General features: G+C 46.3%; 1 pseudogene; it reads left to right on the top strand.

The window, feature by feature from the left end:
• Positions 1–397: 397 nt before the first annotated feature.
• On the top strand, positions 398–549 carry LOC149437889 (U2 spliceosomal RNA; annotated as a pseudogene).
• The last annotated feature ends 11,274 nt before the right edge of the window (positions 550–11,823 follow it).

Here is an 11,823-nt window from a genome sequence, read left to right as displayed (position 1 = left end):
TGCCCAGGGGCCCCATGAGTTGTCAGTCTGCCCCTGGTTGAGAATCACTGGATTACCGGCCACTCGTGAACTTCATCAGTGTGACAACATAGGAACACAAATGGAAGCCCGGTACAGTGTGTTGTCACCAGGGTTATTTTAAATCAAGCTGCAGATTTATAAAGAACGAAATATAATTTTGGTAAAGATAATATGAAGTGGAACTGCACTGCATCTGAGCACCACAAACCCAAAATACAATTTAATTATTTGTTAATATTCAAAGCAAACTTTCCACTCTACCCAGGTCTCCGTGATTTATTTGCTGAGAAATTTTAACCTGACCCCCAGCATTTCTCACATTGACCATCTTGAGTAAGGCTAGGTTCACACCATTTAACCCATTCCTGCATTGCGTCACGCTTCTCGGCCTTTTGGCTAAGATCAAGTGTAGTATCTGTTCTTATCAGTGTCCAGTGGGGGTGCTCCCGGCCATTCTAGCTTTGCGGGGATGGCTGTTGTATAGTACCCTCACTGGTATGATGAAGGCTAGTACCGGAGGGACAGAAACCGGGGAGCGCCATGATTCGTTCTGGGGCCTCGGGAGTAATTCCTCCGAAAAGACTGGAAAGACCCAGTACCTCCTGATTTGGACGGATCTACCTTGGTCTGGCCAGGGGCTGGGGACGCAAAAAGTCCGCAAACTCAGTGCCCCCTGAGTAGTCGCCTCAGGGGTGTCACTAGTAACACTTGGGTGTGGGACCCCACGGTGTGAAGATGGCACATGGCCACTGTTTTTCACTCTTTTTGCACAGCGCCCTAAGGACCAGGTCTTTTGGCTAGGACCAGGGCAATTTTTGCTACAGGCCTCAGGGCCTGGTCTGTGCACAATTCGGCACGGTACCACTTTTTTATTTTCTATTTATTTAATTTATATCACTCCCACGTTTTGTCACTTTTTTCTTTAGCTTATGTGTGTGTTTTTCACGGATGGAGGGTGTGGGTCCTCGGGCCTACCCTGAAGTTTAGGGGGAGGATGTGTGGCCTTTTGGTTCCTTCCTCCCCTGATCCCTAGGGGGCCCTTCTTCGGGAGAGCCCCCTGACCAAGTACTGGGTGTCTGGCTTCGGCTGGACACAAGGAACGGTGGTCCACCAGGCCTTTTGGCCAGGAGGACCAATTGGGAACCTTGTCCCCGTCAGGAGCTTCGTGCCCCGGGGGATCAGGGTAAGCGGTCCAAGCCCCTTTAGGGGTAGGACACAGCACACCCCTAAGTGCACTTTTTCGTGTGGTGTTTTGCACTTGCACATTTTTTGTGAACACTTACGGGTTTTTTCGTTATAGTTGCACGTTTGCGGACTTAAAAAAAAAAAAAAAATTCCTGCATTGCGTTGCGTTTTTGCACTTGTGTTTTTGTCGCATTTTGCGTTTTTTTTTTTCATTGTTAAAATATTATATAGCTAGGCAGATTTAAAACACAAAAAACACATAAAAAATGCAGCACGTGCTTTTCTGCGGCTTTTCCATTGAAGTCTTTAGAACCAAAAATGCAACTTTTTGGCATTCCAAAACGTCCCTGACCCCTTCCAAAAAACGCACCGGGTAAAAACATGGAGATGTGAACCTGTCCCGTGTTAAAATGGACTGTACTGCGTTTCTGCAAAATGCTGCGGAAACCGCTTAGGTACGAACCTTGGGTAAGAGCAGATGATTCATGTACCATTCACTTCATGGAATCCATCTGCCCTTAGCTCAGGCATCGGCTGCGTTGAGAACCCTTCCTCCCCTCCTGAAGACAGCTGGGATGTATGGCATCATTTGCCTAGGCAAGAAACCAGGAAGTAACTGAAGAAACGTTTAAAAAAAAAAAAAGTTTAACACAAGTAAATATGAGACACTTTCCTATCTATTTACTAATGCTAGCAGCATAAGGTTTTAAAAAAGCCAATGTTAGTTGAGAGAGTTTACGGGCAGCACAGTGGCTAAATGGTTGGCACTTCCGCCTGGCAGTACTAGGGTCGTTGGTTCGAATCCCAACCATGGCACCACCTGCCTGGAATTTGCTTGGTTTTCCCTGCCTGGGTTTCCTCTAGGTACCTGGGTTTCCTCTAGGTACTCCAGTTTCCTCCCACACTCCAAAGACATGCTGGGAAGTGAATTGGCTCCTGTCTAAATTGGCCCTAGTATGTGTATGTATGAATGTGAGTTGGGGACCTTAGATTGTACGTCCCTTGAGGGTTAGGGACTGTTCTGTCTATCCAATCTAAGCATTTCAAGTGTGATCTCTGGGACTTACAGTTGTGATGAGATAGCGATAACTCCAATCTTAGTTGAATAACACAGGCAGTGACTCGATCAGATGACACCTTGTAGATCTTGTGAAGTTTATTCCATAAATTGAGAGAATCTTACAACAATGAACATCGGATAGGTCAAAAGATCATAATGTGATCTGCTTCATGACATGAGGCTTGCTGAAATGCATTACTGGGAAAAGGGGTGGGGCTATCTATACAGCAAGAACTAAACCAAAGGAAAGGGAGGAGCAGAGACAAAATACAAAGAACACTTAAAGGCATATGACAGTCATGTGAGACCTGACAGGGACGGATATATGTAAAGTGCTGCGTAAACTGACGGCACTATACAAGTACCTGTAATAAATAAATGTACTGTTTCTTTGGACACGGACAACGAATACTTCCTAATACACAGATGACCAGTAGAAGGAGAGACTATAATTTCACATATAATATCCCACCATAAAACTGAAACGGCAACGTTGCAAATGTATTGCAGCGTCATGAAAATTTTCTTCCAGGTAAACAACGCCATGGCATCTCAGAATGTGGTCTCGCAGAGAACAGTCCTCCCTCTGTAAGAGAACCGCTCGTGTCGTGAACCGATACATTCTAAAACAACAAGATAAATCTACAATTTCCACAACTGATAATTGCTACATCTTACCGGCTTCCACAAAATGTACAAAGTAGAAAATTAAATTAAATGTACCGGGTCAACAATTCTATTTTTCCTGGCGTCAAATCACACTGCAGGCAGAAAAATCCTCCCCCCCCCACTCCTCCTCCCCCTTCCTCTGGATTTGGTCATTTCAGGTTGTTAAATTCTTCCAAATCTCTGGCTGGATGGGATCATAAATATCTTGATTGTGTTGTGTTGATTGACAGGGTTGGGAAGGATTAAGGCCGCATTAGAGCATGCAAGGCTCGCCATGCCCTTACTCGGTCACTAACTGCACACTTCTGATCCACATTAACTGCATAATCAAATTAGTGGCGCTGGTTAATGCGTGCGTTTTTCGAGGCTGATCTCAGAGTGTTTCAGAAAACGTGGAATTCTACAAATGGACCCACTCCTAGCGTTCGCTCCCAGCGCCTGCCAACAAAAACACATCATTTTCGTTGACAGCGTAATAGAGCTGGGCAAAAGTAAACATTCGCAAAGAACTTAATATCCCTTTCCATCGTTTTACTGCTAAATTCAATATTCCCCCCCAAGTTCAGCCACCAAAGTGACATGTGGGATGTGTTTTATATCGTATTCTAGCGCTCTCTGCTCTCTCATTCGACTCTCAATTAGTGCGGAAGGGTTCATTTACATTTGTCTTGTGTGTGTTGGTGTGTGCGCACATTTCTGTGTTGTATGATTGTTATAGCATCTAATATGGTGATGTGTAAGCAAAATGTCAGGACCTAAAATCCATCTCCATCCAATATCAATCTATCTATAGTATCGGTGTCTCTGACGTCCATCTAATATCCCTTGCTCTCTTATCCATCTTTATATGCACCTCTCTCTAATCAATCTCTAATCAATCTCTCTCTCTCATTTCATAAATGCTGCTGCCAGACTCATCCACCTTACTAACCGTTGCATATCTGCCACCCCTCTCTGCCAATCTCTCCACTGACCTCCACTCAGTGTCCTCCACCCCTCTCTGACAATCTCTCCACTGACCTCCACTCAGTGTCCTCCACCCCTCTCTGACAATCCCTCCATCGGCTTCCATTCAGTGTCCTCCACCGCTCTCTGCCAACTCCTCCACTGGTCTCCATTCAGTGTCCTCCACCCCCCTCTGCCAACTCCTCCACTGGTCTCCATTCAGTGTCCTCCACCCCCCTCTGCCAACTCCTCCACTGGTCTCCATTCAGTGTCCTCCACCCCTCTCTGCCAATCTCTCCACTGACCTCCACTCAGTGTCCTCCACCCCTCTCTGACAATCCCTCCATCGGCTTCCATTCAGTGTCCTCCACCGCTCTCTGCCAACTCCTCCACTGGTCTCCATTCAGTGTCCTCCACCCCTCTCTGCCAACTCCTCCACTGGTCTCCATTCAGTGTCCTCCACCCCTCTCTGCCAATCCCTCCACTGGCCTACATTCAGTGTCCTCCACCCCCCTCTGCCAACTCCTCCACTGGTCTCCATTCAGTGTCCTCCACCCCTCTCTGCCAATCCCTCCACTGGCCTACATTCAGTGTCCTTCACCCCCCTCTGCCAACTCCTTCACTGGTCTCCATTCAGTGTCCTCCACCCCTCTCTGCCAATCCCTCCACTGGCCTCCATTCAGTGTCCTCCACCCCTCTCTGCCAATTCCTCTAGTTGCCTCCATTCAGTGTCCTCCACCCCCCTCTGCCAACTTCTCTACTGGTTTCCAATCAGTGTCCTCCACCCCTCTCTGCCAGGTCAGGCCAGGCAGCATAGAAGGTTAACCAGGAACAAGCCAGAGGTGAGCTCAGGCAGCGGACATGGATCAGCAGGAATAAGCCAGAGATCAGGGAAGACAGCAGACAAGGTTAACCAGGAACAAGCCAGAGGTCAGGGCAGGCATAGGACAAGGATAACCTGGAAACAACACCAGAGGTTAGCTTCAATGGCCAGGGATGCAGGCTGTTTAGCAGGAACATCACCGCTGGCACTGCAGCATACTTAGTAATAGCATTGCTCAGGCAGCAAGCCAGAAGACGCAATGAGTTTAAAACGTTTTGGGAGAAGCCACCTGATTGGCTGCAGGCATGGTAGAAAGAAGGCTGCTCTTACTCTCCCCTTAACCAGAAACCATGCCGATCGGCTGCAGCTGTGACAATCTGGGTATATCTCGAAAGTGGGCATGACTGGCACCCAAAAGTAGATGTGGAATGGGGAAGCTAAGTAGCATTGACACTGTATCTAATATCCATCCAACCACCGATATGTTCATCCAATATCTATCTTAGGGAAGCCAGCTCATCCCGTTAAAATGGAACCCACAAGTTTCATTGGTTCAGTGACCCTTTAGATTCATTTAATGATACACCTGCATTTAATCAGCCACACATCCAGTGTGTCAGGAATGGACTTGCCAATGGTGGTGGGACTCACCTGCCTTGTGGGCTGCAGTACCAGGCCTGGCCAGCGGGTGCTCTCAGCAACCAGAAGCTCACTCCTCCAGTCAGCCATCACCTGAGGCTGATTGCAGGAGATGTATTTAAGGAATGGCCAGACCTGCAGTCAGTGCCTTGGTGCATGTTTCCCATGAGCCCCTGTACCTGCATCCTGTCTGCTTCCTGCCTGATTTCCTGATTCTGCTTGATCCTGACCTTGAATGAACTCCGCCTGTCCTGACCTCGGCTATTCCTGACCACTCTCCAGCCTGCTCCTTTGGTACCTTGTCTGCCTGATTGTTCCTGACCCGGCCCGCCTGACCACTCCACCTCACCAGCCCTGACTGCTCTTATCTGTGTACATTCCGTTATCAGTTGGAGGTTTGGTTTTGTTATATTGTGCGTTATATTTGTGTATAACCCTTAATAAATTATATTGTTACACCATACTTGAGCCTGCGTTTCCCTGTGTCAGTTCCCCCATCGCTGGTCATTCCCGGAGCCCTGACACAGTGTTATTCATACGCTGGGTTATTGAGGGATGAGGGTGCACCCCTCTATTTTGTCATGGCGCATACAAAGGCACCTTAAATTCTTTCAGGAGTTATTCAAGGTAACACAAGGAGGATACCGAAGGTTGGCTCACGAGATCTGACGGTTGCCCGTGTGGCTAGACGCAGGGAGGCCGTGCATTTGTTATCTTACATAACAGCCTCAGGAGATCTCATCCAAAGGAGGCCTCGTCTTCTGCGCTCCAGCTCATCCCACAACAACACAAACTCCATCAAGTTCATCGGTAGATCTACGAAGAGGTCACCGACAAAACTGTTATTGTATGGAGAGCCCAGCAAACAATAACATCCTCATGTATCATTAATCACTCTCAGGAAACAGCAGATATGCTTGAGAAGACAAAGGGCGGCATGCAGCGTAATGGCTTTCCTGGGCAGCACTGTATCATGTCCCAATAAGATGATTAATGAACTGAAGAAACTGTATCTTCCTACCTGAGAGCAAACCATTACACATCTTCCAATCTAATCCAGCCGTACGCCGAGCTGCCACCACAAACCATGACACAAGCTCATCCTCATTAACCATCATCTGGCAGAGAAGTCCAAAGGAATTTATATACAGATGTCTACGGCTTATGAGATATCAACATACTGTATATCTAACACTTCCAGGTATTTATTACCTCTCACAGAGATGACTGTACTCCCCTCGACAGTGCCTTCATCTGCTTCTCTCTCTAGAAGGACAACCCCAACTTTGGTCAGGCATCATCTAGGGTCACCGTCCACTTCCTGGGCTGAGATCCCGGCTCAGATACGACGCAATCATGAAAATTCTGGTGCTTAGGATAGAGCTGGTTATTGCTGGCATTCCTGTTGCTGGTACAGTTGACTACTTTAGCGGAGATGAGCTGAGCCAGCACCGGAGATGTGATTGTGGAGCCTGATCTCGTCTGGCGTGGCATGTAAAACTTCAAATCCTGGCTGTGTTCACAGTTGCCCTACACAAATCAGCCCCTGCTGCACCTTGTGCCATGTTACATAGGTACAATGTTGCAATCTAAGTACTGATGGAGAAGAAACTGAGGAAATACATCCTCCTGCCTGCAGCAATTGAGGCTGTCTGGGTCAGGACCCTGATTAAAATGCTATAGGCGGCTCTGGACCCGTTACATGGAGGGACCTGGTCCAGCAGTTCCTGCTCTCCTTGGCATTTGCTGACCGCTGAACTTATTTAATGACAAAGAAAAAACTATGGGTACTCACAAACCAGCTTCTCAGAGCAGTTCATTGCCCGGGGGGTGACTGTCACTGCAGAAAGGACTAACCGAGACGAAAAACTAGCATCCCTTGCAAATAAGCACAATGGAGGGAAGGAAACTAGCACAGGAGTCAAAAGGCAGCAACCGTGTAAAGTGTGCATATGACACTACAGCTAGTGACGCAGCACTTAATTCCTTCGGAAGCGACAGAATAGGGATAATGGTGGCATTTGACAGCAGTTCCATTTTGTCCAGCACCCATGAAGAAGATGCAGAACTGCTAAAGCATGATGTAAGATGGGCACACCACGCTACACCCTGGTCCCAACCCCTTGCCCTGGATGCTGATGGTTAGTATGGAGCATCCACCGCACATTGCTTTCTATCACCCGGTGGTTGCACATATGTGGTGTGTTTTTGCTCTAGGCAGCCGAGGCCAGAAGTGGGCTTACTGGGGCATGGGTGTAATCGAAGTGGCCATCAGAGCAAACAGGAAGCCCACCCCTCTCGCGTAGGACAGTACTGCTCCAGGGTGGCTGCTCGTCCCCTTTCCTTGTTCTGCCTTTTCCTTAAAAATAACAACCATTTTTTAATGTAATACAATAAAATTTACAATTTACAATAAAGGAGATTATAGAATCACCGTCCTGAACCTGGAAAGCACTCTGGGGCTAATCCGAAAGAACACAAGGGTCTGTTAATTGCAATACATCACGTTCCTGGGCAACTTCATCCTGTCTCTGGACATAATCACAAAGTGAGTCTTCAGAGATGGGGGTCGCACCAATGACTATGCCATGGCTCTGGACATGGAGAGTGCTACCAACCATAGAGAGTGTCATCAACTATAGTAAACAAAAGTCAGGAAACTGCCAAAAACGCAAAAGCCACATTCTTCAGTCCAGGGTATGACCTACAAAGCTAGTGCTGAGAAAACAATGATCTAGATGGCTTTAAAAAGAGCAGAAATCGGAAACATGCAAATGAAGTCTTGACTGAAGCACTAAGATCCCAATAATAAAATTAAAATGAGTAAACATTTCCCAGTAGAGTAAAGCCACCCACCCTCCTAGGACACTAGCAAACAACTAAGGCATGTTGGGAGTGGGAGGGTTAATACCTGGATGGTCAATGGTTGTGTTCAATGCCTCCTGTAGGGGGCAGCCTAATCCAAATGTCTCTAAATAACTTACTTGGGTCTCAAAGAAAGAAAAAGAAAGTATGCGCCATTTGAAAAAAAAAGCCAATCACAATATTCTTATATTCCTATACGAGGGTAGCATCACACGAACATTCAGAGAGATTTTGCCATACTTGGCTGAATTATTGGGTCGCCGCAAGGTTAAGTTTGTAAAAAAGCATTTCAGTGATTGCTGCGCATGGTCGTCTATTACATGCGGGTCCATCACACCAATGGCCTGGAGCAAAACCCGAGAGCCATAAATACAGAGCCAAGATCCCAGAGATTTATCTTGTGTTATCTGGAAATAGGGATGACCTGCCAACACAATCCAGTATATTTTCATTATATGTCTGAAGTGTTGCCAAGTCTGTACAACACACGAGATATCTGGGGTTCCCTGTGATGGCAAGTGTTGCTTATTGTTATTATTATACAGGATTTATATGGCGCCAACAGTTTGCTCAGCACTTTACAATATAAGGAAGACAGTACAATTACATTACATTTCAGTACAGATGGAATATGAGGGCCCGGCTCGTGGAGCATTCAGTCAAAAGGAAGGGGAGGTGGTACAAAAGCTGATAGTTACATAGTCTGGCAAAAGCCCATCCAGTTCAACCATTAGAAAAAAAAAGGTATAATCCCATACCCACAGTTGATAGCTGTAGGCAATGTTCTGATGGAAGTGGCTCAAGTACAGTTCTTAGGTGGAGGTAGGGTAGGCTTCCCTGAATAAGTAAGTTTTCAAATATCGCCTAAAGGCCGACATGGAGGGGGCTGACCGGACATAATGTGGTAGGGAGTTCCTCTGGAGAATCCTAGAGGTGAGCGTGGGAGAAGGTGAGTAAGGAGCTAGGGAGCCATATGTCTTGGGAGGAGCGGAGTGGGTGATTTGGACGATATCTGCGGATGAGGTTGGCGATGTTGCTGGGGGCAGTGTTGTGGATGGCTTTGTATGCTGTGGTTAGTATTTAGAATTTTGTACGTTGGGTTAGTGGAAGCCAATGAAAGGATTGGCAGAGAGGGGCAACAGGCGCTGATCAATTGGTAAGGTGTTTGAGTCTAGCAGCAGCATTCATAATAGACTGAATGGGGAATAGACTGTGTAATGGTAATTGGTCAGAAAGGAGTGGATTTTGGAATTGTTCTGGAGATTGAGGCAGCAGGAATTAGCCAGTAATTGGATGTGGGGCCCAAAGGAGACGTCAGAGTCTAGGATTACACCCAGCACCCTGGCATGAGGGGAAAGGCCAATGGTTGTGCTGTTGACCTTAATGGTAAAGTCAAGAGTGGGGGATCGGGGGGAAGGAAATATTACAAGCTCGGTTTTGGAAAGATTGAATTAAAGGTAGCCAATCGGAACCTCAAAACCATTTTTTTTTTGCTTAACAGATTTCTAATAAACAAAATTTTACAGACAGGGAAATGTATCTATTTTAACTGACAGTTGCCAACCCTGCTAGGGGAGGTTTGGATCCCCAGATCCCCCACCTTACCTACACCACTGACATGTAGATAGGAAATGGCTGAGAGACTGCAGGAGATAAGTAGCAAAAAAAAGATAATCCTGAATGAAAACAATATTCTGAAAAGGATATCATGGCACAGTTCTTTAGCAACCTATATTCCATCCAGTGGCACTTCATGGGGTTTTCTACCTGCTTGATCTTGCTGGTTTGTGACCCTGTGAGGGCACAGCTGTGACATGAATGTCCTGTTCACCTTTGTAATAGGGATGCCACCCCATTCTTTTAAACCCGAACACATTACACAGGTTCTGTGGCTAATAAAATGCAGATAAGGCAAAAAAAGTGAGTTTACCACCGTAATCAGCCACAGAACCTGTGTAATTATGTTTGGTTTTAAAAGGATGAGATGGGCAACCCTACTTTGTAATGGTGTCACCAGTCCCTCAGTGGAATATAAACAGAATGCTCTCTAGAGTGAAATCTGGGAGTAAATTTGACCAAAATTTTCCCCAAGATGGGCTTTGGGTCCATAGAGATAGACACGTGCAGGATTAATAAATATGTTTCTATAAAAAGGGAAATGTCAGCAGCGTCTGCATCACCTCCAGCGGTTGTGTCATCGCATGAGAAGCAAACAATGTAAGCAGAAACCCAATCCAGCACAAGATGTGTTCTCTATAGGCTGTGGGAGATGAAGACATGGTATTACGGCCCCCAGCACTGTGTATGAGGAAATCCTATCAGTGTGCTGCACGGCCCAGGGCGTCTAGTCTCTTCTAGTTCATGAGAACAATGTTAGATACAGAATTTACAGCTACATTCTACCTTCCAGGTCTAGGAACCTCCGCCCACATCAATGTAACATCTTCAGGTGTTACACCTTACAATGTAACTGGAGACTTTCCCACAACATCACTTTACTTTATATAATAAAATTCCAAATACCAAAAATGTTTTTTTATATATAATATATACATATATACACACACACACCACCCCCAAATGTACATATTTTAATATAACAGTGTGCGACTGCAGTGGGGATACTAGAGTGTAAGCTCCTCTGGTCTACAATCTGATATGACTGGCTCAGTGTTCTCCATACAGCACTGCGGTATATGTCAGAGCTATATACATGTATTATAATAATAATAATAGTGTGCGACTGTGGAAGGGGAGGACGGGGACATTAGAGTGTAAGCTCCTCTGGTACAGAGACTGATGTGACTGGCTCAGTGTTCTCTGTACAGCGCTGCGGTATATGTCAGAGCTATATAAATGTATAATAATAGTGTGTGACTGTGGGGGAGGGGACATTAGAGTGTAAGCTCCTCTGGTACAGAGACTGATGTGACTGGGGGGGGGGACATTAGACTGTAAGCTCCTCTGGTACAGAGGCTGATGTGACTGTGGGGGAGGGGACATTGGAGTGTAAGCTCCTCTGGTACAGAGACTGATGTGACTGGCTCAGTGAACTCTGTACAGAACTGCAGTATATGTCAGAGCTATAGAAATGTATAATAACAAGTGTGGGAAGCACAGTGGCTAAATGGTTAGCACTTCCGCCTGGCAGTACTCTGGACGTTGGTTCAAATCCCAACCACGGCACCACCTGCCTGGAGTTTGCATGTTCTCCTGTGCCTGCGTGGGTTTCCTCCGGTTACTCCAGTTTCCTCCTACACTCCAAAGACATGCTGGTAGGTTAATTGGCTCCTGTCTAAATTGTCCCTAGTATGTGTATGTATGAATGTGAGTTAGGGACCTTAGATTGTACGCCCCTTGAGGGTTAGGGACCTTAGATTGTATGCCCCTTGAGGGTTAGGGACCTTAGATTGTACACCCCTTGAGGGTTAGGGACTGATGTGAATGCACAATATATATGTAAAGTGCTGCGTAAATTGACGGCGCCATACAAGTACCTGAAATAAAATTAAAAAAAAAAAAGGTGCAGGTGTGGGACATTAGAGTGTAAGCTCCTCCGGTACAGAGACTGATGTGATTGGCTCAGTGGTCTCTGTACAACGCTGCGGTATATGTC

The sequence above is a fragment of the Staurois parvus genome, unplaced genomic scaffold, assembly GCF_062004578.1.
Source record: "Staurois parvus isolate SC_StPar_1 unplaced genomic scaffold, SC_StPar_1.0 ptg001251l, whole genome shotgun sequence".
Lineage (NCBI taxonomy): Eukaryota > Metazoa > Chordata > Amphibia > Anura > Ranidae > Staurois > Staurois parvus.
This window is presented reverse-complemented; position numbering and strand designations above follow the sequence as displayed.